We start from the raw sequence: 26824 nt of genomic DNA on the forward strand, positions 1-26824 counted from the left end.
ACCTAACTCTGATGGCAAATGTTGGAGAGGGTGTGATACCAAGGGATCGTTTTTGCATATGTGGTGGGAAGGGGATTGTATCAAATCCCTTTGGCAGAAAGTGGAATGTTGGTTATCAGAGGTACTTGCACACACCGTCTATCTCAAAGTAGAAGGAGCTTTGCTGAATGATATGGGCAGAGGTGAAACCACAGTGGCACCGGACCTATGTGTCCAAGTATGCATAGCTGTAAGACTGGAAATTGCACGTTTATGGAAAGATAAGATCGGGCCAAATTTGGCTGCAGTACAGAGTAGGACAGATCAAATATGTACCCTGAATAAACTCACGGCGGAAAAGCACAAGCAGCTAAAAACTTTCTACCAAGTCTGGAACCCCTACTTACAGTGGCGTGCTTCTCGGTCGCATCAGCCTCAGGACTAGTGGACTCTATGTACTCAGACTGAACATGAAACTCCTGACTGATGAAGTATACCAGTTCTCTACAACTGGCTGAGGGAGTCTTTTCACTTAGGGTTAGGACTCAATTTCTTGTCATTTTTGTCTTATGGAATACCTGTCTCTGTTTCGCATATCCGAGCTGTTGACTATGCATATTACAGCTGTTGATGGTGGCAGCGAGGGGTCTTCCTCAATTGCTTATTTGTTCTTTTGTGTAAATTTATGCGTGATGTTGCCTGGGGGGGGGGGGGGTGAATACTGGGAGGGTAGGAAAAGAAACTGACGCATTTCTATGTTTTAAATATTTTATTGTTATTGTATTATGCCCTTTATGCATCAATAAAAATTCATTAAAAAAAATTTAAAAATAAAAAATGTCATCCAGGTAAGGGAAGACTTGGATGTCCTGATGTCATAGATAAGATGCTAGGCAAAGTAGGTGGAGAACCAAATCACCTTTATAATCACATTCACATATAATGATTTGGTAGATAGTTCAAATCCACAGAATTTATAGACTGTTCAAAAAGTATGCTTTATAGAAACAATAAAGTGGACTGAGTTTCGTTAACTCTGTCGGGAGGGACCAGATCTGCAAATAAAGAAGTAAAACATAAATATGGACATAACATGGCACTAACGACAATCCTCAACTAGAAGAACATATTATACAAAGGAGCCCTCATATAACACAAAAACAGCATTAATTGTATATAACCAGCAAAAATAATTTAGCTGCCAGCACTATCATATTAAAAGAAGGCTATACAGGCAACATGCCAAATACAAGGACACATAAACAAAGGAAGGGTATCAGTATAGTGAGATACATAAAAATAGAAGTAAAACACAGGAAATTGCTTAAGCTTGTACACTGTCATAAACCAAGTGAAAGAGGTGATGATGACAAGATAAAAATTACTAGTAGCGATATAGAAGGGCTCAGAATATATAAATATGTTGACAAAGTTTACATAAGAAAGCAGTCCACATTACTACAGCATTTTATCCATAGGAATATATAGTAAATAGTGAATCAACCTATGATTATTATAGTCTATATCAAGAAAACATACCACCACAGTCATAAGGGAAACTGCCGTCACAAACACTCAACTGAAAGATAAATCAAGAAGGGGGAAGGGCCATATTCCACAAAAAGCATTTCTACCTCAGTGAAACCTTAAACTGAAACTTCCAAGAATAGTATTCAGAACGTGTTGATAATGCTGCTGCATTAAATAATGCTGATGCAAATAGTGCACCAAATTCTAGGTCACATGATGTGGGGGACGTCCGTGAATTACGGTAGAAAGCAGTCATAAACAATGTAAAATATGATTAGCCAAAGTGGCAGCAGAACAGGCAGCGCAATAGTAAGAGCCACGGAGAGCCGGTGTGAAGATGTCGTGCCGTTCGCAGAAAATTCTAGCAAAAGAGACAAGGATGGAAACAAAATAAAAAAAAAAAATCCCAGAAAAGAACAAAATTGAGAAGATTGTTATCAGAAAAAATTATATAAATAGAGAATATAAAATAGACAAGATACAAAAATATAAATATAATTATATGTGAAACCAAAGAGGCATTTTCCCATCCAAGACATAAACGGGAGCTGTGCTCATATATGCGAGTACGAATCATCTGGAACGTCTTGCCAACATCGAGAAGGGCATAGGGGCATCGAACAACATAAACAACCCCCTTTATTGAGCAATCAGAGGAGAACCGTAAAGGGTATACATAGACCGAAACAGAATTGTTAAATACTGTTAGTGAAAGTGGAATGTGTCTAGCCAGAAGAGTTTTGTCAATTAAAGGTAGGCGATATTCAGATGATAGCAGGAGATCCCAGATATTCTGTCCACGGCAAAACGTGAAACGGAGATGTTTCTGGAAAGCTGGTATAGGCGATTGACAGGTCCAGTACTGACAAATAATCTTACACACTGTACGCAGGTGACCGTATCTGAGCTATCAGCAGTGTTCTGAAACAGTAAATCATGATTTACAAATAAGGCACTTCTGAAAGCAAGTTTAATACAAGTAGGATAGCCGTGTTTGTGGAAATGCTCAGACATCCGGTGGGCCTGTGCTAGAAATTCGGCTCTAGTTGAGCAGAGTCTTCTTAAGTGAAAGAACTGAACAACTGAGATGTTATCACATAGTGAACAAGGCTGACAGCTATTATAAGCAAGAAGAATGTTCTTATCTGTAGGTTTTCTAGAGAGAGAGTAGTGGAAAAGCTAACTTCTCTAAGAGAAATTTTCATTACAAGAAAAGATATTTCTTCATGATCAAGATGTTCTGAAAAATGGAGGTTAGAATTATATATGAGTTAAGCCAGTCAAGAAACATAAAATTGCATGTCATTTCCAGACCAAAATACAAAAATATCATCAATGTATCTATACCAGGCAAGAATAAAAGGCCTAAAAGGAGAAGTGTATAGAAACAGGGTTTCAAATTCAGCAACATACAGATATCCAATGTCGGGGGCCATGGTATTCCCCATGGCTGTACATTTAACCTGCTGATAAAGTACATTATTAAAGATAAAGAAGTTCCTTGTCAAAGCTTTACGAGTGAAGTCAACAAGATTAAAGGTTTGTTTTCTTGGATCATGCTAGCAATTATTGAGTGTTGCGTCCTTCGGTCTTTGACGGCTTCGCCCCGCCTATACCTCTCTACTTGCGGCTCCTCCCACTCACCTGGGATTGATGGCTGCTGCAGCGTCTGCTTGCCGACCTCTCCGGTGTCCCCGTCTGGCTATGGTGCTGCCTCCCGCCATTCCCCTTCAAGGTACCTCTAGGGCGTGCGCACACCTCCCTCATCTTTATTTCCACATTGGCACGAACCTCAGGGGCATCCTCCTGTTCTGATGTCACGACTCTAGGGTATATCTGCCTACTACTACATTTGCTAGCTCGTTGAGTTAGCAACGGAATTCATACAGATGGGATTCGCTCTCCATTCCCAAGCTACTCTGCCACTCCAGCTCTCCTGGAACTCTTACTACCCTTCGGGGTCACTAATGGGGCCCCACTCCTCGGGAGCCTCTCTGCTTCTTTCAGGTGCTATCAGGAAACCAGTACTCATTCCTCGAGGGCCCATGTTCCCTGTGTCGCTGCCTGCAACCTCTACCTTCTACTTGGAAGAACTAACTACAGTCACCATCTGTGAGTACAAAAAACATCTTTCTCTATAGTACTGCTTCACCGGAACCAGGTACTCGCTCCTCGAGGGCCTGCCCCCTACTCCGGTGCCAGACCTCTCATCTAGTGGAATCTCTGCTACTACCAGCGAGTAGCAAAGCTACTGAGTCTCTCTGCTCTAAGGGATCAGGTACTCGCTCCTCCGAGGGCCTGCTCTCCCTGTCTCAGAGCTCTCCCATTCTACTTGGGATTCTGAATACTAATTCTACTGTGTGCTTATAACTCTGTCTCTATTCCACACAGCACTGCCTACAGAGGATCCGGTGTTCCAGCGTCCTGTGAGAGACGTGTCCAGCTACTCACTATTGCCACGTCTGGTGGTTCATATATTGTTTAATAAAAGATTCAATCTGTTTGTCTGTCCGGAGTTTAGCCTGGCCTTGCACGTTGCCGAACAACAAGACACATTGGAGAAATTAACCACTGCGTTTCATCAGCTGCAAGCACAGAAGAATCAAGGTTCTATATCCAGCAATGAAGGTCAGTTACCTGAAGTAACTATAAAGACTATCGTGCCTCTTGCTGCTCCAGTATGTTTTTCTGGAGAGATTCACAGAACAAGAGGCTTCTTAAACCAGTGTTGTATGCATTTTGCATTGCAACCTACTTACTTCCCCACAGCCTACGCCAAGACTAGTTATATTCTATCCTACCTGGATGGAAGGGCTCCGACTTGGGCTTCCTCGGTGTGGGAACGCAAAGACCCTATACTTCAGGATATTGACGGATTTATGGACTTATTTAAATCTGTTTTTGATGATCCTGCCCGGTATACTGTTGCTGGTTCTACATTGGTGGACTTGAAGCAAGGCAACCGACCTCTGGCTGATTTTGCTATAGAGTTCAAGACTCTTGCGACTGAATTACATTGGGACCTTAGATGCCTGAAAACTCTCTTCTTCAAAGGTTTGGATTCCCGCCTGAAGGACGAGCTGGCTGCTCATGAAACACCTGACTCGCTGGATGAGCTAGTGGCCTTGGCTACTAGAATTGATCATCTGCTTCGTGATAAGGTGCTAGAGCTCAAGCCTTGTAAAGGGCCTGTTCAGAAGGAAGTTCGTGCTAAACCTGCACTCAGGATGGTTCCATTGACTCCTGTTGCCAGTGAGGAAGAACCGATGCAACTTGGTCGCAGTTACCTTACACCCAAAGTGAGAAGACTTCAGAAGAGGAATGGATTGTGCATGTACTGTGGACAAGCTGGTCATGCAGTCCAAACATGCCCAATATGTCCGGGAAACAAACAGGCCTAAGTCCTGCAGGAGGACTCTTCTTAGGCCTCACTACGCCCTCTCCTCCACTCTCTCTCCCTGTCTCTCTGATCTGCGGACCGTTGGGGTTTCAGACTCTTGCCCTGGTGGACTCCAGGGGCAGGAGGTAATTTTATTCTTCAACGTTTAGTGGAACCCTTGAGGATTCCCCTCACCACTATGAAGACTCCACTACTCTTATCATCTATACATGGAGAGCCTTTACCGGGTGCTGTTACCTGTTGTACCAAACCGGTATCCCTCCACAACGACGCTCTCCATACCAAATTGATTTCCTTCTTTGTGTTAGAGAAGGCCATGCACCCTATCGTTCTGGGGTTATCCTGGTTGCAGCTGCATATGCCACAATTCAATTGGGCTACGTTGGAACTCTCCCGTTGGGGCCCAGAATGCCATGGCAAATTCCTAAAGGAGGTTACTCATATTCTCTGTATGCCTTCTACTCCAGTGATGCCAGAACTGCCGCCTCAGTATGCATCATTTCATGATGTCTTCTCCAAAGAAGCTGCTGACATCCTTCCGCCACATAGAACTTATGACTGTGCCATAAGACTGAAACCTAATGCTGAACCTCCTAAAGGATGTGTCTACCCCCTGTCGGTGGTGGAGAATAAAGCCATGTCTGAGTATATTGAGGAGAATTTGCAAAAGGGTTTCATTAGACCATCTAAGTCTCCTGCGGGCGCAGGCTGCTTCTTCGTGGGGAAGAAGGACGGTACACTGCGTCCTTGTATCGATTATTGAGGTCTGAATGAGATCACGATCAAAGACAGATACCCCTTACCTGTGATCTCGAAGCTGTTTGATCGACTGCAAGGAGCCAAGATATTCTCAAAACTGGACCTGAAGGGAGCCTATAACTTGGTTCGCATTCACGACGGCGAAGAGTGGAAAACAGCTTTCAACACTTGAGACGGCCATTTCGAATATTTGGTGATGCCTTTCGGCCTGTGCAACACCCCCGCCGTGTTTCAGAACATGATGAACGACATTCTGCGGGACCTTCTGTACAAATGTGTCGTTGTCTACCTAGATGACATCTTGATCTTTTCACGAGATATGCCTACTCATCTAGCAGATGTCAAACAAGTATTACTGAGACTTCGAGAACACCGTCTCTACACCAAATTGTCGAAATGTGAGTTTCACAAGGAATCTGTGCCTTTTCTTGGCTATATCGATCGAAACAAGGCTTCCAGATGGATCCCCAAAAATTAGAGAGTATCAAGAATTGGTCTCAACCCCCCAGTCTGAAGGCCCTGAGATGATTTTGGGGGTTTACAAGCTACTATAGAAGCTTTATAAAGAACTATTCTTCTTTAATAGTGCCCTTAACTGCAATGACACGGAAAGGGGCCAACGCTTCAAAGTGGTCTGCTGAGGCCATTTCCGCATTCGAGAAATTAAAGACTGCCTTTACCACCAAGCCATGTATGCGTCACCCGGACCCCAACAGATCCTTCATCGTGGAGGTTAACGCTTCAGATGTTGGAGTAGAGGCCGTGTTGAGCCAAACTGGAGATTCTAAAGCCTTTTTCTCACAGCGCTTTTCTCCTGCAGAGAAGAACTATGGGATCAGAGATAAAGAGCTCCTGGTTATTAAGATAGCATTCGAGGAATGGCAGCCTTGGCTCGATGGCGCCCAACATCAAATTATCGTATTCTCAGACCATAAGAATCTAGAATATCTCAGTCATGCGCAACGTCTTAACCACAGACAAGCCAGATGGTCCTTGTTTTTTTAATCGCTTTGACTTTGTGCTCAAATACCGTCCCGGAGACAAGAATACCAGAGCAGATGCCCTGTCTCGCTCTTTCCTCTCTGAGGATGTTCCTGAAGAACCACAGCATATCATCAACCCGAAGAAAGTCATCTTGGCGGCTACCCATTCCGTGCCTGCCGGTAAAACGATTGTACCGAAGAATCTCAGAAGAAAAAAACTTTTACACTGGGCTCATGATTCCAAGCTGGCTGGCTATCCTGGTCAACGCCGTACCTTGCTGAAATTACAGAAGTATTATTGGTGGCCTATCAAGGAGGACACGTACTCCTATGTAGCGACATGCTCCAACTGTGCCAAACATAAGCCTACTTCTGGTCAGCCCTGGGGATTGCTGCAACCGCTGCCAGTTCCGGAGGAGCCATGGACTCACATTGCTACAGACTTTGTAGTTGATCTGCCTCCTTCTGGAGGAATGAATACTATCTGGGTAACGGTTGACCATTTCAGTAAGATGGCCCATTTCGTGGCACTGCCTGTCTTACCCTCAGCCTTGGAGCTTGCTAAGCTCTTCATTGTCCACATCTTTTGCCTACATGGCCTACCGAAGCACATTGTCTCGGATAGAGGATCGCAATTCACGGCAAAATTCTGGAAGGCTTTGTGCAAGCGATTTGACATCTCTCTGGATTATACAACTGCCTATCATGCCCAAATGGCCAAACTGAGAGGATGAATAGGACCCTAAAACAGTTCATTCGTGCCTATGTGAGTTGCCATCAGAATAACTGGGCTGAACTGTTGCCATGGGCAGAATTTGCCATTATCTCACATCCAGCGTCATCCACTGGATCAACACCATTCGAAGTGGTTTATGGACGACTACCTTCACCACCACTTCCACTAACTCTCTCAGTGTCGTCCCCAGCAGCTCAATCCATTGCTGATGATATCCATCAATTATGGATTCAGACTAAAGACATGCTAACCAAAGCGGGTGAACGAGCAAAGAAATCATACAACGCTCATCATTCTAAAGCACCTGTATTTCAACCTGATGACAAAGTCTGGCTATTAACTAAGCACTTGAGACTAAAGTTACCACCTTCTCTTATTTGCTCCACGCTATGTTGGACCGTTTCCAATTCTCCGATGTCTTGGCAACATTACGTACAATCTGAAGCTACCGCCTGGATTGAAAATCCACAACACATTCCACGTTTCACTTTTGAAACCTCTCATTCTCAGTAAGTTCTCACCCAAGTCTTCAGAACCAACTTCTATTACCACAGAAGAAGACCTTGAATATAAGGTTGAAGCTATTCTGCATGTAAGAAGACGTGGAAAAGCTTGGGAATACCTTCTATCTTGGGACGGTTATGGCCCCGAAGAAAATTCTTGGGAGACTATGGCAAATATCCTGGACAAAGAGATGATTCTTCAGTTTCATCAGATGCATCCTCACAAACCTAACCCTGATAAAAGGGCTGGAGGCAGTCCTTTGAAGGTGGGTACTGTTGCATCCGTCAGTCTTTGATGGCTTCGCCCCGCCTATACCTCTCTACTTGCTGCTCCTCCCGCTCACCTTGGACTGATGGCCACAGTGGCATCTGCTTGCTGACCTCTCTGGTGTCCCCGGACCGGCTATGGTGCTGCCTCCCGCCATTCTCCTTCAAGGTACCTCTAGGGCGCGCGCATGCCACCCTCATATTTATTTCGACATTGGCATGACCCTCAGGGGTGTCCCCCTGTTCTGATGTCATGACTCCAGGGTATATCTGCCTACTACATTTGCTAGCTCATTGAGTTAGCAACGGAATTCATACGGATGGGATTCGCTCTCCGTTCCTAAGCTACTCTGCCACTCCAGCTCTCCTGGAACTCTTACTACCCTTCGGGGTCGCTAACGGGATACCCGCTCCTCGGGGGCCTCTCTGCTTCTTTCAGGTGCTATCAGGAAACCGGTACTCGCTCCTTGAGGGCCCATGTTCCCTGTGTCACTTCCTGCAACCTCTACCTTCTACTTAGAAGAACTAACTATAGTCACCATCTGTGAGTACAGAAAACAACTCTCTCTATAGTATGCTTCGCCAGAACCAGGTACTCGCTCCTCGAGGGCCTGCCCTCTGCTACGGTGCCAGACCTCTCGTCTAGTGGAATCTCTGCTACTGCTAGTGAGTACAACGCTACTGAGTCTCTTTGCTCTAAGGGATCAGGTACTCGCTCCTCGAGGGCCTGCTCTCCCATTCGACTTGGGACTCTGAATACTAATTCTACTGTGTGCTCATAACTCTCAGTCTCTTTTCCACTACAGCACTGCCTACAGAGGATCTGCTGTTCCAGCGTCCTGTGGGAGACGTGCCCAGCCGGGCTCTACAACTACTACTCATTACTGCCACCTCTGGTGGTTCATATATCGTTTAATAAAAGATTCAATCTGTTTGTCTGTCCGGAGTTTAGCCTGACACTGTGGTCCCTCACGGGACTGCCCCCCGTGGGCGTGGTCAGTTGCCACAGTGTCCAAGGATCCACCCATTCACCAATAACCATAACATTAAGAGCTTCTTCAACAATATCAATGGCTTCCTGCTGTGGGATATTAGTATAAAGCACCTCAATATCAAGCATGACCAAAAGCACAGGAAGGTAAAATAATTTCTTGAAGTGTAATAAAGTTGCCTGAGTCACGGATATAGGCCAGGATAGAAGGAATTAATAGTTTAAGAAAGATATCCAGGACCATCTAGCACACGCGGAATTCCAAGATGGTCGCACGCCAGTGTCGGGAGCTCCGGCTCTCCTCAAATATTTCTATAAGAGTTGCATACTTCAAGTAATTTCTAAACCATTATGGGAAAATGGAAGGGTAAGGCAAAAACATATCCTGAAGTGAGTGAAATGTTGCCTGTTACTGGACCGATGGATCAGCACATTGTCCAGAACCCCGAAACCAGCTCCGTAGTGAAGTCCATGGGCAGTGAGGCATGTGGTGTTCCAACGCAGCCTGGTCCGGTCATGGAATCATCGCTATCGCCGGAGCCAAGTCGGGTCTATTCTCAACCTGGCCTCCCCGCGGACAGCGCTGACGTGATCAGCCCTCGTCCGTTGCATACAGATGATCAGAGGCACCCGGCTACCTCAGCGTCAGGTGGAGCCGCGATGGAAGGGCAAATTGCTGGGACAGTGAGCCGGACAGAGAGCTGGATTTGAAACAACAAATGAGCTACAAACAACATCTTCACAACTTGGAATTGAGGTAATAAATCTCAAGATCTCAAAGCCTTCACAAATAACTTTAGAAAATATATGGGAGGCAATTACAAATCTTATAAGCCAGCTATCTTCTTTTATTTCTCAACAACAAGAATTAACTGGTCAAGTTAATTCTATAAAATCTCAAATCTTAGAAATGGAAGTTCAGAATGAAACTTTGGAAACTAAGGAAATTAACATGCAAAAATCTGTGGACACGATTGTAACAGGCCATACATTCTTACAAAATAAGCTGGAAAACAGAATACGTCGCTGTAACCTTAGGATGTTGAATTTTCCTAAGAAAAAATTAGTGTCCCCGATAGAGATGCTTCGCAGATATTTCCTGCAAGTACTTCTAATAAAAGAAGAAATGTTACCACCTATTTCTAAAGCTTATTACTTGCCGATAAAGTCATCTATGCAATTGAATACAAAGCTGGCAGTATCTCCCATTATAGATACTTCACATCTCTCTTCGTTTCTAGAAACTTCAATAGAAGAAGTGAAAACTTCAACTTCAATTGTTTCATTAGCTCTGGACTCAAATAGGGAGTTTGTTCTTAAAATGTTTTTTAGGAAAAGAGATATACTGTTTCTGGGAAAAAAAATTTCATTTATTTCCAGATATTGCAAAATCAACACAAGCTAAAAGAAAATGTTTCCTAATGATGCGTCCGGCTGTTATTGGCTTGGGCGCTTCTTTTTGGTTATATTATCCTTGCAAGTGTGTGATTAAGCATGCTGGGGTTAAATATGTTCTTTTTGACCCCCTTCAGTTAAATTCCTTTTTGAATAGTAAAGTAAATCCAAGTTCTCCAATCCCTAGAACCAGCTCCGAGTAAACAGACCATAGAAAAGAATAAGTAACACTAGCTATTGTGGTTTATTCCTAGTTATTTATAGTTTAATATACTTCTCCCAAATTTGCAATTGCAATCCCCTTAACTATGTGGTCTGACAGGATATTACAGAGATCCAATGTTAGGGATATGATATTTGCTTTATTATGTATTGAATAATATGTAAAAAAAAGTTCTCTCTCTCTGTATATCATTTCTTGCCAAGTATATGCTTGTTAACTGATCAGAAAAATTTATAAATAAAGGTCTATAAAAAGAAAGATATCCAGAAAATGTGACAGAGGATCCAACAAAGAGCCAATCCCAGATACAATGGGTCTAGCATGGGGGTGTTTAAGGATTTGTGTAACTTGGGTAGAATGTTGAATACTGGCACACGGCAGAGAAAGTTAGCCTCCAAAGAGGTAATCCAATTACCTCTTTGGAGGCTAACTGCTAACACAGTTGCAATTAAAGTGACAAGTTCAGGGGTGGGATCAATAGTGAGAAGTTGATAATAGAATTAGTTAGCCAAGTGCTGCTCCATCTTTACTATATAAGCTGCATGATCCAAAATTACAAGAACACCACCTTATCAGCAGGTTTCAACGACAGCATATCCTGACGATCTACTTTAGACAATTAGAGAAACATTGCTGGTATTGTGATTCAAAAGAACATAAAACACTAATCTTTCAAATGATATTCAGGAACGATCAGTAGGACCTGGGGCTCTCCAAACAGATCTTCTTGCAATTACTGAGGTAGCCGGAGTATTGGAGCTTGTAGAGAAAAATAGTTTAATCCGTAAGGCCCTCAGAAACCACTGAAAAAAAGTTTGAAGTTCAAATGCATAATACCAGGGAAAGGATACAAATGAGAGGCCATGGTTTAGAAGTGATAGTTCAACTGATAAAAAGGTCCTTGAAGATAAAATATATTAAAGCACCAGTCCAAGTACAGATCCCTGAGGCACTCCACTGTTTACATTTTTCCATTGTGAAAACAGGCCATTTATTCCTACTCTGTTTCCAGTCTTTTAACCAGTTTGCAATCCAAAAAAGGACATCCCTTACTATCCCATGACATTTTAGTTTTCTTAGAAGCCTCTCATGAGGGATTTTGTCAAACACCTTCTGAAAATCCAAATACACCACATCTACCGATTCACCTTTGTCCATATGTTTATTCACCCCTTCAAAAAATATAGATTTGTGAGGCAAGACTTCCCTTCGGTAAATCCATGCTGGCTGTGTCCCATTAAACCATGTCTACATAAATGTTTTGTGATTTTATTCTTTATAACAGTTTCCACAATTTTTCACGGCACTGAAGTCAGGCTCACCGGTCTATAGTTTCCCAGATCACCCTGGAACCCTTATTAAATATTGGGGTTACATTGGCCACCTTCCAGTCTTTAGGTACAATGGATGATTTTAATGATAGGTTGCAAATTGTAATAATTCAAAAATGAAATTTCAGACCTATTTTAGAACTCTGAGATGTACACCATCCAGTACAGGTGATTTACTACACTTCAGTTTGTCAATCTGGCCTACTACATCTTTCAGGTTCACCGTGATTTGCTTCAGTTCATCTGAATTGTCACCCTTTAAAGCTGTCCCCAGAATGGGTATCTCCCCAACATCCTCTTCAGTAAACAGCAAAGCAAAGAATTTGTTTAGTCTTTCGGTGATGGCCTTATGTTCCCTAAGTGTCCCTTTAACCCCTTAATCATCTACCGGTCCAACCGACTCCCTTGCAGGCTTTCTACTTTGGATATATTTTTTAAAGTTTTTATTATGAATTTTTTGCCTCTATGGCCAACTTTTTTTTTCAAATTCTCTCTTAGCCTTCCACTTTAATGCATGGAATACATCTAGATTGTGCTTCTAAGATGATATTTTTTTAACAATGTCCACACCTGTTGTACAGTCTTAACCTTTGTAGCGGTACATTTCATTTTTTTAAAATTATTTTTCTCATTTTATCAAAGTTTCTCTTTTGAAAGTTTAGTGCTAGAGCCATGGATTTACTTACTATCCTCCTTCCAGTCATTAATTCAAATTTAATAATATAATGCTCACTATTACCAACCAGCCCCCCACCAATACCTCTCTCACCAAATCCTGTGCTTCACTGCGAATTAGAAATAAAATTGCTCCGGAACCAATTGCTCAATAAAAAGGAAAATTAGTTTCTTACCTGATAATTTTCGTTCCTGTAGTACCAAGGATCAGTCCAGACTGCTGGGTTATGCCTCCCCTCCAGCAGATGGAGTTAGAGAGAAACTGAAAAGGCACCTCCTATATACCCTGGTGTGCCACTTCCGATCCCTCAGTATAATCAATATCAAAGCAGAAGAAATATAATATATAACAACCACTGACTAGATCAAGTGAAAAGAATAACCACTGAAAACATGAAACTACTGCAGTAAGAATGAACTGTTGATTAAAAGACAATGAAACATCTAGCAAATTGCTCTGACAAAAATCTGTCAAAAGAGAAATTACACAGAAGCAGACAAGCGGGACGAATACACGTTGGGCGGGCGTCTGGACTGATCCTTGGTACTACAGGAACGAAAATTATCAGGTAAGAAACTTATTTTCCTTTCCCTGTACGTACCAGGATCAGTCCAGACTGCTGGGATGTACCCAAGCCGCCTTAAATGGGGTGGGACATAGAAAATCCCGCTTGAAGCACACCACTGCCAAAGGAACCTGCAGTTGGATCCCGAACATCCAACCGGTAGTGTTTAGCAAACGTTTGCAAAGACTTCCAGGTAGCTGCTCTACCAATTTCCTGGGGCGAAACACAGTAACTTTCCGCCCATGATGCCGCTCATCCGTGATAGATGTAAGTAGAAGCAATAGCATCCTTGAGCCAACGAGCAATGGTAGTTTTGGAAGCCTTAGATCCCTTCTTTGGACCATACCATAAAACAAAAAGATGAGCCGAAGTACGAAAATTATTCGTGACTTCCAGGTATCGTATCAGTATTCTGTGAACATCCAGTCGTTGCAAGTCGTGACCAGAGGGAAGAACTGATGTCCTCCTCAGAAAAGGAGGGTAAATCCACCGACTGGTTGACGTGAAACGACGAGACCACCTTCGGCAGAAAGGAAAGGTACCGTCCTCAGCGATACTCCCGAATCTGTGATTCGTAGAAACGGTTCCCGGCACGATAATGCTTGTATCTCGGAAAACCAGATGCGCTGAACAAATAGCCAAGAGAAAAACCGTCTTGAGAGTTAAACCTTTCAAAGTGGCTCACTTAATGGGCTCAAACGGGGAAGCGAGAGACCACGGAGTACCAAATTCAAACTCCAGAATGGACAAAGTGACCGTACCAGAGGGCGTAAATGCTTGCCTCTGCATAAAAGACGAACAACATCTGAATGCTGCGCAATGGTAGAATCCTCAATCTTACCATGCAAACAGCCCAAGGCTGCAACCTGGACCCGAAGGGAATTATAAGCGAGCCCCTTTTTCAACCCTTCCTGCAAAAATGACAAAATATGCACTATCGTGGACCTTTGCGGGGACACCTTCAACCCATCGCACCATGACTCAAAAACCTGCCATACCCTGACATATGCCTGTGAAGTAGAGGTCTTGGGAGCTCTGAGGACAGTAGTAATTATGGCCTCCAGATAACCTTTTCGTCTGAGTTGCCTCCTCTTATAAGCCAAGCTGCTATACCAAAACAATCCACCTGATCGAGCGATACGGGGCCTTGTCGCAGCAGGGTTGATATATGGCTCAGACGCAATGGGCCGTCACCCGCTAGGGTGACTAGATCTGCAAACCACGGTCTCCTTGGCCACTAGGATAACCAGCCCCTGATGAGAGTCTATGAACCTCAGAACTTTCCCCACCAGGGGCCAAGGAGGGAATACATACAGAAGAATTGTTGGGGGCCACGGAAGCACCAGAGCATCTACTCCTTCGGACCAGTGTTCTCTCCTTCGACTGAAGAAACGAGCCACTGTGGCATTGCTCCGAGTCGCCATTAAGTCCAGGCGCGGGGTCCCCCAACATCGAATAATGAGTTTCATTACTTCGGGTGACAGCTGCCACTCTCCGGGTTCTAATCGCCGTATACTGAGAAAATCCGCCTGAATGTTGTCCACGCCCGTGATGTGGGAGGCCGCAAGACGGCCCAGGTGACGTTCCACCCAGTCCATCAACAGATCCGCTGCGGACGCTATCGGACGACTCCTGGTACCCCCTTGTCTGTTCATGTAGGCCACTGTTGTCGCATTGTCGGAAAGAATTATTACTGCTCTGTGGTGGACCAAGGGGAGAAAATGTTGTAGGGCCAAGCGTACCGCCCTGGTTTCCAATCGATCGATGGACCACTTGGTCTGTCGAGGGGACCACCTCTCCTGAGCAGATTTGGATTGATAGACCGCCCCCCAACCTGTCAGACTGGCATCGGTCGTAATGATTATCCACGGTGGTCATTCCAGGTCCACTCCATGAAGAAGATGACCCGGTACCAACCACCAACTGAGGCTGGACCGGGCAGGCTCCATCAAGGGTAAGGGCGGGGCATAGATCTCAGACTTGTGGCCCCAGCGGGAAAGCAGTGCCCTCTCCAGGGTAGACGCCATATGTCCAAGCACTTGCAAATAATCCCATGTCGTGGGCAAAGGAAGAGCCAGGAGGCTCCAGATTTGAAACATTAAATTGATCATACGCTGACGGGGAAGGAACATCTTGCCAACCACCGTGTCTAACCGGGCTCCTAGAAATTCCAACTCCTGAGACGGTATCAGATGGCTTTTGGCAAAATTCACTACCCATCCCAAGGATTGCGGGCTGACCAACACTGACTGTACTGCTATCTCGCAGAGTGCTTTCAACTTCGCCCGGATGAGCCAATCGTCCAGATAGGGATAGACCAAAATCCCCCGACGTCGGAGGGAAGCTGCAACTACAACCATCACCTTGGTAAACACTCTGGGAGCCATTGCCAAGCCGAAGGGCAGGGCGTAAAACTGATAATGCTCTCCCAGGATGTTGAACCGAAGCAACCTCTGATGGCTTGCACGAATTCCGATGTGTAGATAAGCCTCTGTTAAATCCAAAGAAGCCAAATACTCGCCCTTGTGGATGGCAGCAATGACCGACCTCAGCGTCTCCATCCGAAAACGCGGTGCTCGTAACGCTCAGTTGACCTGCTTGAGGTCCAGAATCGGTCGAAAGGTACCCGCCTTCTTGGGGACTATAAAATGGATGGAGTAACGACCGGTCCTGTGCTCGGGTGGTGGAACTGGAACCACTGTCCCACTGCCTGCAGCCGAGACAGTGTCTGAGCAATTATCAGTTGTTTGTCCGGAGGACCGCAAGGGGGAACTATAAAGAGATCGCGAAATGGCCGAGCAAAATCCAAAGCGTAACCTTGCCTTATAATATTTAGGACCCATTGGTCTGACGTTTTCTTGACCCATTCCTCCTAAAGGCGGGACAACCGGCCTCCGATCAGAGGAACGGATCGGCGTCCCCCCACTGTGAAGGCTTATGGGGGGTAAAGGCATGGAAAGCTCAGGAACACTGAGGCCTCCTGCCTCGAAAGGGATGAGACCAGGTCTATGCTCGGGATGATGATTGCCTCTGCTTGAAGGACAAACCTCTCCCGGCACGAAAGCGGCGTTGACCGCGAAAACAGCCTCCGAAGGTGCCGAAAGAGCGAAATTGCTTGGGCTTGTCCTCAGGAAGTGTGTATACCCCGTTGTCCCCCAAATCCTTAAAGAGTTCATCCCTAAACAGCAATTTTCCCCTAAAAGGAAACTAACCCAATCGAGATTTGGAAAAGGCATCCGCCGACCAGTGTCTTAGCCACAAGAGCCGCCTGGCTGAAACCGCGGATGCCATGGTGCGCGCAGAAGTCCGTAGAAGATCGTACAATGCATCCGCTGTGTAGGCGACCGCGGATTCCATGCGGTTAGCCTGCTCTGCCTCGTCAGGAGGAAGCTCCTGGGCGGTTAGCAACTGTGGAACCCAGCAGAGAGTAGCCCTCTGCATAAGGCTGCTACAGACCACGGCTCAGACGCCAAGCGCAGACACCTCAAAAATGCGCTTCAGTAAGATCTCCAATGTCCTATCTTGAAGATCTTTCAGCGCCTTCCCGCCGGTCACCAGAATAGTAGTATGCTTAATAACAGCTGAGACGGCCGAGTCTACCTTGGGGACCTTAAGGAGATCTAAAGAATTGCTTGGAAAAGGGTACAGTTTTTGTTTTTTTTTATAGCCCTGCTGACTCTTAATGATGCCTCAGGAAAATCCCATTCCTTGGATACGAATTGAAAAAGCTTATGGTTAAATGGGAAAGTTTGTGGGGGGCCTTTAAATCCTGCGGAATTAAGGGATCTAACTCATCCTTGCTGAAAAGCCTAAGGATCTGAGAATCATCCCCCTCTACAGTGATATGCTGTCTATATCCCCTCCCATATCCTGATGGTAAGGGTCTGTAACCTCGGGAATCACAGGATCTGGATCCACAGCAGGGCGAGGAAGGCGGGTTCCCACCTTTCCCTGGTCTGGTGTCGGCTCAAAAAGCTTAGGAGGGGGGAGGGGGGACTCCTGCCAGTCAGCCTCTGCCTCTAGGTAGGCTTTGTGCATTAGAGGCCCAAATCTAGATGAAAAGGGCTGTGGCCTCTTAAGAGTCCCCCGAGGAATCGCTGAGGAGTCTTGGGCACACTGGTGCTGCAGGCTTAATGCCGGTGGAGAAGCCGGAGGGATGTCTCCCTCCTTCGACGCTGAATCAGTGTCCATTGCCGGCGCGTTCGGCGCGTCCAAAATGGCCGCCACCTCGCCGTCAAGTGGGGGCGGGCCAGGCCTCTGCCCCCTAATCGCCGAACTTCTTTACGGCTCCCGTGGCCGCGAGAGAGGAAGCCCGCGGGCTGATCCCAGCCGTCGGGAGGGTCCCTCGCCCCCGGGAAAACACCAGGAGCAGAGACCCTCCGGAGAAAGCCGGGCTGCCGAGCCTGCACAGGCCAGACAAGCCAAGGCGCGCAGCTCAAAAGCAGCCGCTACAGAGAAAAGCATGCGAAAATAAACCGGACACGCTGAGTGGAGAGTCCACCCGCTCCGGAGCCCTGGGGCCAAAGCACGGCAGGCCGGGGCTGAGGGAATAGGAACCCAACTCTAACCCGTCACCGACGGGCTATGAGAATCCTTTGCTTGTTTTTCCCTTCTTCTGTTTTTACTTTTTTTTTTTTTTTTTTTTACAAGAAACCAGCCAGCTCAAATATATAAATATAGCCGCAGCACAACCCCCCTTTAGAGAATCAAATCTCTGGCATAAGACTTAGGAGGGGGAAGAGTGACCGGCCCACCAGTAATTTCTCCCCCCCCCCCCCCGGCCACTCAGGTACCTAAGCTCCGGGAACCAGTCTTTAGGGCACTGCCCTACCTGGCCTGCCACAAATATGCCTCAGCTTTGCCAGCGCCGTGAGAGAAATAAATTCAAATACAAATAAATACAATCCCTTTTTTTTTTTTTTATATAAACAGTATCTAGCTGTCTTCCCAAAGGCTAACAATTGATCTAGTCAGAGGAGTTAGGAGCAAACCTGTGCACCAATTGATAAATTTAAGAAGGATCAGGACCGCAGGTTATGCCTCTCAATCTGCTGGAGTCAGAGATATACTGGGGGATCGCAGGTGGCACACCAGGGTATATGGGAGGTGCCTTTTCAGTTTCTCTGACTCCATCTGCTGGAGGGGAGGCATAACCCAGCAGTCTGGACTGATCCTGGTACGTACAGGGAACTGTCATTTATTGCATCCAGGAACTCTCTCTAGCATGACCTGATATTTCACTTACCCAGTTAATATTGGGGTAATAGAAATCTTCCATTATTACTGCACTACCAATTTGATTAGCTTCCCAAATTTCTCTTATCATTTCACTGTCTGTTCATCATTTTGACTAGGTGGACGCCATGCTGAGGGAGGAAGACCTTGTGAGACTGGAAAATTGGGCATCCAAATGGCAGATGAAATTTAAATGTGGATAAGTGCAAGGTGATGCATATAGGGAAAAATAACCCATGCTATAATTACACAATGTTAGGTTCCATATAAGGTGCTACAACCCAAGAAAGAGATCTAGGCGTCATAGTGGATAACACTTTGAAATCGTCAGTTCAGTGTGCTGCGGCAGTCAAAAAAGCAAACAATGTTGGGAATTATTAGAAAGGGAATGGTGAACAAAACGGAAAATGTCATAATGCCTCTGTATTGCTCCATGGCGAGACCGCACCTTGAATACTGTGTACAATTCTGGTCGCCGCATCTCAAAAAAGATATAATTGTGATGGAGAAGGTACAGAGAAGGGCGACCAAAATGATAAGGGGAATGGAACAGCTCCCCTATGAGGAAAGACTAAAGAGGTTAGGACTTTTCAGCTTGGAGAAGAGACGGCTGAGGGGGGATATGATAGAGATGTTTAAAATTATGAGAGGTCTAGAACGGGTAGATGTGAATCGGTTATTTACTCTTTCGGATAATAGAAAGACTAGGGGGCACTCCATGAAGTTAGCATGGGGCACATTTAAAACTAATCGGAGAAAGTTCTTTTTTACTCAACGCACAATTAAACTCTGGAATTTGTTGCCAGAGGATGCGGTTAGTGCAGTTAGTATAGCTGTGTTTAAAAAAGGATTGGATAAGTTCTTGGAGGAGAAGTCCATTACCTGCTATTAAGTTCACTTAGAGAATAGCCACTGCCATTAGCGATGGTAACATGGAATAGACTTAGTTTTTGGGTACTTGCCAGATTCTTATGGCTTGGATTGGCCACTGTTGGAAACAGGATGCTGGGCTTGATGGACCCTTGGTCTGACCCAGTATGGCATTTTCTTATGTCTATAAAATCATGAGAAGTCTAGAACAGGTAAATGTGAATCTTTGATTTATTCTTTCAGATATTAGAAGGACTAGGGCGTACTCCATGAAGTTAGCAAGTAGCATATTTAAAATAAATTGGAGAAAATTATGTTTCACTCAATGCACAATTAAGCTCTGGAATTTGTTGTGGGAGGATGTGGTTAGGGTAGTTAGTGTATCTGGGTTTTTAAAAGGTTTGATTAAGTTCCTGGAGAAGTCCATAAACTGCTATTAATCAAGATGACTTAAGGAATAGCCACTGCTATTACTGGCATGGGATCTATTTAATGTTTTGGTACTTGCCAGCTAATTGTAACCTGGATTGGCCGCTGTTGGAAACAGAATGCTGGGCTTGATGGACCCTTGCTTTGTCCCAGTATGGCAACTTCTTTTGTTCTTATGAGGGGGAGGGTTAATCTTACACTCTCTCCTGCTGTATACAATTGTATTGATGGAATGGCCACGGAGATCTGAAACTTGATGGAATGAATGCTTTGAGTATTTCGATGAAAGTAGTTGGATGGCATCAAATGATCTGCCAGACTTCATCATTGCTGCACTGATTGAAGCAGTAGCTGCATTAGAATTGCACTGTGTGGCCAGTGATGGGATTTAGGATGTTGCTGCCTCTAGGCACTAGTGCTCCTGTCATCTCCTCCCTCCCCCAAACAAAGAGCAACAGAGCAGAAGGCTAAGGCACAGCCTTCTTTGTTCTTCTCTATCTGTTCCATATTCACCTCTCCCTTCATGTGTCTGAATAACAGGGAGGGAGGGGGGCTTTGAAAGCAGAGTGGCTTTTCTTTACTCCCTTGCTGGCCTGGAGGGGTGCACCAGCAGTCGAGGCTGGAATAGGAAGTAGACGGCAGAGATGTTTTTCTTTGATCCAGTCTCTCCTCTCCTCACCTGTTCTCAGCTGAAGGAGATTCAGCATCATTGGGAGGCACTGAGCGCTTCGATCTAGAATGTGCCGAAGTCTTTGCAGTTATGAAGAGAGTAACTTTTGCATATCGACTGGTACTGCAGATCAATAGATTGACGTAACATCACCCAATGGCAGTAGAACAGGAAGAGGCGCATTATGGGGGACATGCGCTGAACGTTTATCCAGCACTTTCAGACGAGGGCACCTTTTTCTGCAACGCACGATGAATGACGTCACCCACTTGCGTGTCTTTCTGTACGGTTTGTCTACAGAGAATTCTCTTTTCTTCTGAACATGTGCTTTCCGATAGCTGATATTTGTCAAAACTGTAATATCTGTTGCTATTTACCGTCTGCCAGCCAAACATAATTTTTTATCTGGATAAAAAAAAAAAAAAGATCTGGATGATGTCCAGATCGTCATCTCCCTCAAAGAATCCTACACAAAAACTCTAGAATTCTGGGAAACATGTCTTCAAAAAAATCGACGGACTCCTCTCCAGTCTAAACCTAATTCTAAATTCCTCAAAAAGCGAACTCCTTCTAATTTCCTCTGAAAACAGTAACATCTACACAAATCCTCCACCCAACTTAAAAATCTCACAAGTAAGAGACCTAGAAGCTATCATTGATAACAGGCTAAGCTTAAAATCTTTTATAAATCAAAGTCTCTTCTCTGTGTGTTTGTTAATATTCTCGCTGCTGTGTTTTGAACCATCTGCAGGGGTTTTGTGTGGGATGATGGGAGACCTAGTAGAATAGAGTTGCAATAATCTAATTTAGCGAAGATTATTGATTGCAATACTGTTCTGTAGTCGTGAAAGTGAGTTGGGTAATTACCTTGTTTTATTGTAACTGCAATCGTCTTATCAGCACCTGTTAATGTTTATTTGTATCATTTAAATATTATTATTTTGTGTTCCTGCACCTCTTGTTAATTGTAAACCGGCAAGATGCGATTCTCATCGCGAATGCCGGTATAGAAAAACTTAAAATAAATAAATAAAATAATTTGCTTGCGGTTATTGGTACAGATGTAGGTAGGTAAGGCGCTGGACAGCGGCACTTTTCAACGTTTACCATTCGCCACCGGCAGTTGATTCGCAGCGATCACTACAGGCGAACTTATTCACTAGATGGCGCGCTACTTTCTGAGACGATCTAAGAGGGAGAGAGTGTGCGTAGGACTACAAGTCCCAGGATCAGGGTTGCCAGGTTTTCATGAAAGAACAAGCACTTTTTTCCAAAAAAACAAGCCCAAAAAAAGCCCAAAACACGTGAAATTGAAACACCAATGTCTGTGTGTCGCATAGATGACAAAGGAGCTTAGCTTTTTGCATGTTTCTCTGTTTTAGCATGTTGCAGAAAGTCTGCATGATGTGCACGAATGTCACACTTACAAAATTTGCCCGTAGCCTTATTCTCATTGCTGAAAACAGGCTGAATCCATGCTTTTAGTTCACGTTCCTCTTCCCATGCTTTGCAGTACTTTTTACTGTATTTAGCCCAGTTCTTTACTGTAGCCATAGTAGATCAAAACCATTTAGTAGTGTAGCAGCCAAGGACGGAAACAGTAGGTATAGACTGGCTTTCTTACAGAGGTGATCTTCTACAGGGAGAAGAAATGAAAGAAAAAAAAAAAAGCAAAATTAGAGGAAAGCAAAAGTGGTGTAGAAAAATAAGAAAAATAGCATTACAAGTTTCCATGTCACATTTTTCTACCTGTAGTCAGCAGGTATGGACAAGCTTTCTTTTTGTCAAAATAAGGGGTTTTGTTTTGTTTTTTTTATAAAAGGTGATCAGCTACAGGGAAGAAATGAGAAAAAAAAATAATAGATGAAATCAAGTGGAGTAGAACAAATTGGAGAAATTACTTACCTGAAAATTTCGTTTTCCTTAGCGTAGACAGATGGACTCAGGACCAATGGGTATAGTGTACTCCTGTTAGCAGCTGGAGACGGATCAGATTTCAATCTGTCAGCCCCTAGTACAGTGATGGCCAACCTTTTGCGCTCAGTGTGTCAAAATTCATAAAAAAACAGAGCATAACTCGGGTGGTGTGTCACTTCTAGAAAAATCCATAATTTTGTGATATTTGTAGCTCTAATATTAATAACAAAAAGTTATAATTTTAATATATGTTCTGTATTTATTAATAAAGCAAAAACAAATAATTATTTACCTTACCTGCTTAGTGACTTTTTTTTGCTGAATTTCATTGGCTAAATCTTCAATTAAAACACTCTCTCCCCCTCCACCCCCCACCAAACTCTCACTCCCCTGGATTTTCACATACACACTCATGCTCTCACACTCACTGGTTCCCTCACACACACACACAACCCCAGTCAGGCTCCCATTCATTTTCACACCACTCCCGCTCCATCCTCCAGGCAGGCACCAATTCATTCTCACGCAGGCACCCATGCAGAGTCCCATTCATTCACATGCACACACTAAAGGCAGACCCCCCTCTCTTTTGCCAGCAACCTCAAAGCCTCTCTCGTTCCTCTGCTGCCACTGTCACTGCTGCCGCATGGCTATTGGGGAGATGCCGATTGCTGCTACTGACACTGAAGCCCGTTCTGCTGCCTCCTCTGTGCAGGCCCCGTGGGCTTCCACTTTCTCCATGCTGATCTTGTACATTGTGAGATCCGCATAGAGAAAGTGCTATTCTTGCACATTCCCAAAGATTACATGTGCCAATCACTAAAAAGTAATTTATTTTGTTTTTTACCTTTGCTGTCTGATCTTCATTTTCTAATTGGTTGGTCACAGGCTTTTTTTCCCACCTTTCCTTTATTTTTTTCCACCTTCCCTTTCTTATTTTTTTGGCCAATTCCTTTTATATTGTCTTTTTTTCTGTTTCTTTTCTCTCCATCTTCTTCCCTCAAACACACAGGTTCTCATTCTCACATGCTCTTCTCTCTCTCTCACACACACAGGCTCTCACTGGCACATGCTGTCTGACTCACACACACAGGCTCTCTCTCACTCCCACATGCTGTCTTGCTCAAGCACATGCTGTCTCTGCAAACATTCAAGTCCTCACTCTCACACACAATCTCTCAACTCATCTCATACACGCACACACACACACCCTCTACAGACCCTCAGCCTCTCTCTCACCTCTGGGCCTCCTCTTCGCGGGTCGTCGCAGGATGGGCTGTGCGGCAGCCCTGCTACCAGGCCTCTTCCTCTTCTCGGGCCGCTGCGACTTGGGATTCGTGGCTGCCCGTAAACGCAAGCGCTGCTCCTCTTCTGCACGCGCCGATGCTTCACCTCCTTCCAGCCCACGTGGCTCCGGCAACATTTACTTCCGGGGCCGCACAGGCAGGAAGGAGTAGGAGCATCAGCGCGTTTAAACGTGATCTTTTTCTTCGGGCCGCGGCCCTGCCTATCTGCCTGTCGCTGCGCCCGGGGGCATTGGGGGGGAAATACCAAAAAACTAGTTTTAAAGGGTCGGCGCAGCAGATTAAAAAAAAAATTCCCGATAGTCCACGAAACGCTGCGCGTGTCAGCAAAAAGTCTCGGCGTGTCACCTCTGACACGCGTATCACAGATTAGCCATCACTGCCCTAGTACACATACCCCTGCAGGAAGTGCAGCTCCTCAGTATTCTTCCTTGAAAAGCGTTGTGGATATATATGTGACTGACTGATAAGTTAACCATAATATGAAGTTAATCAAACTAACTTGTTAGAACGTTTAAACTCGATTAAACTTGATTAACTTGAACTGATTGGTTGACTATAGCTGGAGACCGCCAGTGTACTCAACCGGAAAGCGTCGACACCGGGCAGGGTGGACGTCTTAGGTAAATAAAGACATGGCTTACCCGTAACTCATTGGCACAATGCCTCAGGGCAGCCCAGGGTGGAATGCTGAGTCCATCTGTCTATACTAAGAAAAACGAAATTATCAGGTAAGTAATTTCTCCATTTCCTAGCGTGTAGCAGATGGACTCAGGACCAATGGGATGTATAAAAGCTACTCCCGAATCGGGTGGGAGGCTGCCCGTGGTCCACTTAGAATTGTCCTTGCAAATGCCGTGTCCTCCTGAGTATCCAGACGGTCAGACGGTAGAATCTGGAGAAAGTGTGGATAGAGGACCACGTTGCCGCTCTGCAGATGTCAGCAGGTGACAGCATTCTAGTCTCTGCTCAGGACACCGCCTGGGCTCTGGTTGAATGGGCCTTGACTTGTAGAGGTGGTGGTTTTCCTGCTTCTACGTAGGTCGCCTTAATGACTTCTTTGATCCAGCGGGCAATGGTTGCCCGCGAGGCCGCTTCCCCTTGCCTCTTTCCGCTGTGAAGGACGAAAAGGTGGTCTGTCTTTCGTACCGGTTCCAAACTTTCCAAATATCTGGCTAGGAGTCTGCCGATGTCGAGGTGACATAGGCTACGGTCTTTTCCCCGAGTTCTTCACGCCGTCCATCGTTGGTAGTGCGATGGTTTGGTTGAGGTGGAAGTGTGAGACCACTTTGGGGAGGAAGGAGGGAACTGTGCGTAGTTGGATGGACCCCGGGGTGAATCTGAAGAACGGTTCACGGCAGGACAGTGCTTGTAGCTCCGAGATGCGGCGGGCCGAATACACGGCCAGCAAGAACACTGTCTTTAAGGTTAACAGACGGAGAGATAGGCCTCGGAGGGGTCTGAAGGCGGATACCTGCTAGGAACTCCAAGACAAGGTTGAGGTTCCACAGAGGTACCGTCCACCTTAGAGGTGGGCGAATGTGTTTGACTCCTTTCAGGAAGCGTGATACATCCGGGTGCGAGGCTATGCTGTTGCCCTTGCTCCTGGAGCCATAGCATGACAATGCTGCTATCTGTACCTTGATTGAATTGAGGGACAGACCCTTCTGTAGCCCATTCTGTAAGAATTCCAGGATCACGGGAATTCTGGAGGGGCGTGGCTTGACGTTGTGGTCTTCGCACCAGGCCTTGAAGACTCTCCAAATCCTTATGTACGTTAGAGATGTGGAGAACTTGCGTGCTCGGAGGAGAGTATCTATTCCTGCCCCCGAGTATCCGCTCTTCCTTAGTAAGAGCCCTCTCAATGGCCAGACTGTAAGCGAGAATTGAGTCGGGTCCTCGTGAAGGATCGGGCCTTGTTGGAGCAGGTCTCTGTGCGGCAGCAGGGGTAGTGGGTTCCCTGCCAGCAGTCTTCTCATGTCTGCATACCAGGGTCTTCTTGGCCAATCCGGGGCCACCAGGAGAACTAGTCCCCTATGTCGCTATATCTTGTGAATAATTGTGCCCAGCAAGGGCCACGACGGGAAGGCGTATAGAAGGGTCCCCGGAGGCCAGGGCATCGATCCCCTGGGACTGCGGGTCCCATCTGCGGCTGAAGTATCTGGGTCCTTGAGCGTTGGATCTGCTTGCCAGGTGGTCCATGTTTGGGATCCCCCACCGATTCACTATCATTTGGAAGGCTGTGGGTGACAGTTTCCATTCTCCTCGGTTTAGACTTTCTCTGTTGAGGAAGTCTGCCGCGATGTTGTCTTTCCCGGCAATGTGGACGGCCGAGATCTCCTGGAGATTTGCTTCCGCCCATGCCATCAGGAGGTCTATTTCTAGGGACACCTGTTGGCTTCTGGTTCCGCCCTGTCGGTTGATGTAGGCCAGCGTTGTGGCGTTGTCCGACATCACTCTGACCGCTTTGCCTCGAAGTCTGTGGGCAAACCACAGGCAGGCTAATCTGGCTGCCCACGCTTCTAGGCGGTTGATGTTCCATCCCGCCTCTTCTGCGTTCCACTGCCCTTGGGCGGTCAGCTCTTCGCAGTGTGCTCCCCATCCGTGTAGGCTGGCATCTGTGGTGAGCAGGGTCCAGGTTGGGGAGGATAGGCTTGATCCCCGGCTCAGGTGGCTGTTCTGCAGCCACCACCGTAGCTGGGTCCGGATGCTGCCCGGGAGTGGAAGGCGTACGGTGTAGTTCTGGGACCGTGGACTCCACCGCGTTAGAAGTGAGCGCTGTAGAGGTCTCATGTGTGCTCACGCCCATGGCACTACTTCCAGCGTGGATGCCAGTCCGAGGACTTGCAGGTAATCCCATGCTGTGGGACGAGGAACGCTCAGCAAGGTCTGAAGCCGGCCCCGCAGCTTTGACCTCCTCGCGGGGGTCAGGCTGACCTTGTCTTCCTTGGTGTCGAATTGGACTCCTAGGTATTCCAGCGACTGTGCGGGCTGTAGGGAGCTTTTGTTTATGTTGACCACCCATCCTAGGCTTTCCAGTAGTGCTATGACTCTGTTGGTT

The 26824-nt window shown here is 45.7% G+C and overlaps 1 long non-coding RNA gene across 1 annotated transcript; it reads right to left on the minus strand.

Annotated features, from left to right (window-relative positions):
* Positions 1 to 782: 782 nt before the first annotated feature.
* Positions 783 to 22338, minus strand: LOC115098613. The gene is made up of 3 exons (XR_003858558.1): positions 22292 to 22338; positions 21970 to 22178; positions 783 to 1034 (listed from the first exon to the last, which is right to left on the minus strand). It is a non-coding gene; the product is annotated as an uncharacterized LOC115098613 (long non-coding RNA).
* Between the last annotated feature and the right edge of the window lie 4486 nt (positions 22339 to 26824).

Source organism: Rhinatrema bivittatum, chromosome 9 (genome assembly GCF_901001135.1).
Source record: "Rhinatrema bivittatum chromosome 9, aRhiBiv1.1, whole genome shotgun sequence".
Classification (NCBI taxonomy): domain Eukaryota; kingdom Metazoa; phylum Chordata; class Amphibia; order Gymnophiona; family Rhinatrematidae; genus Rhinatrema; species Rhinatrema bivittatum.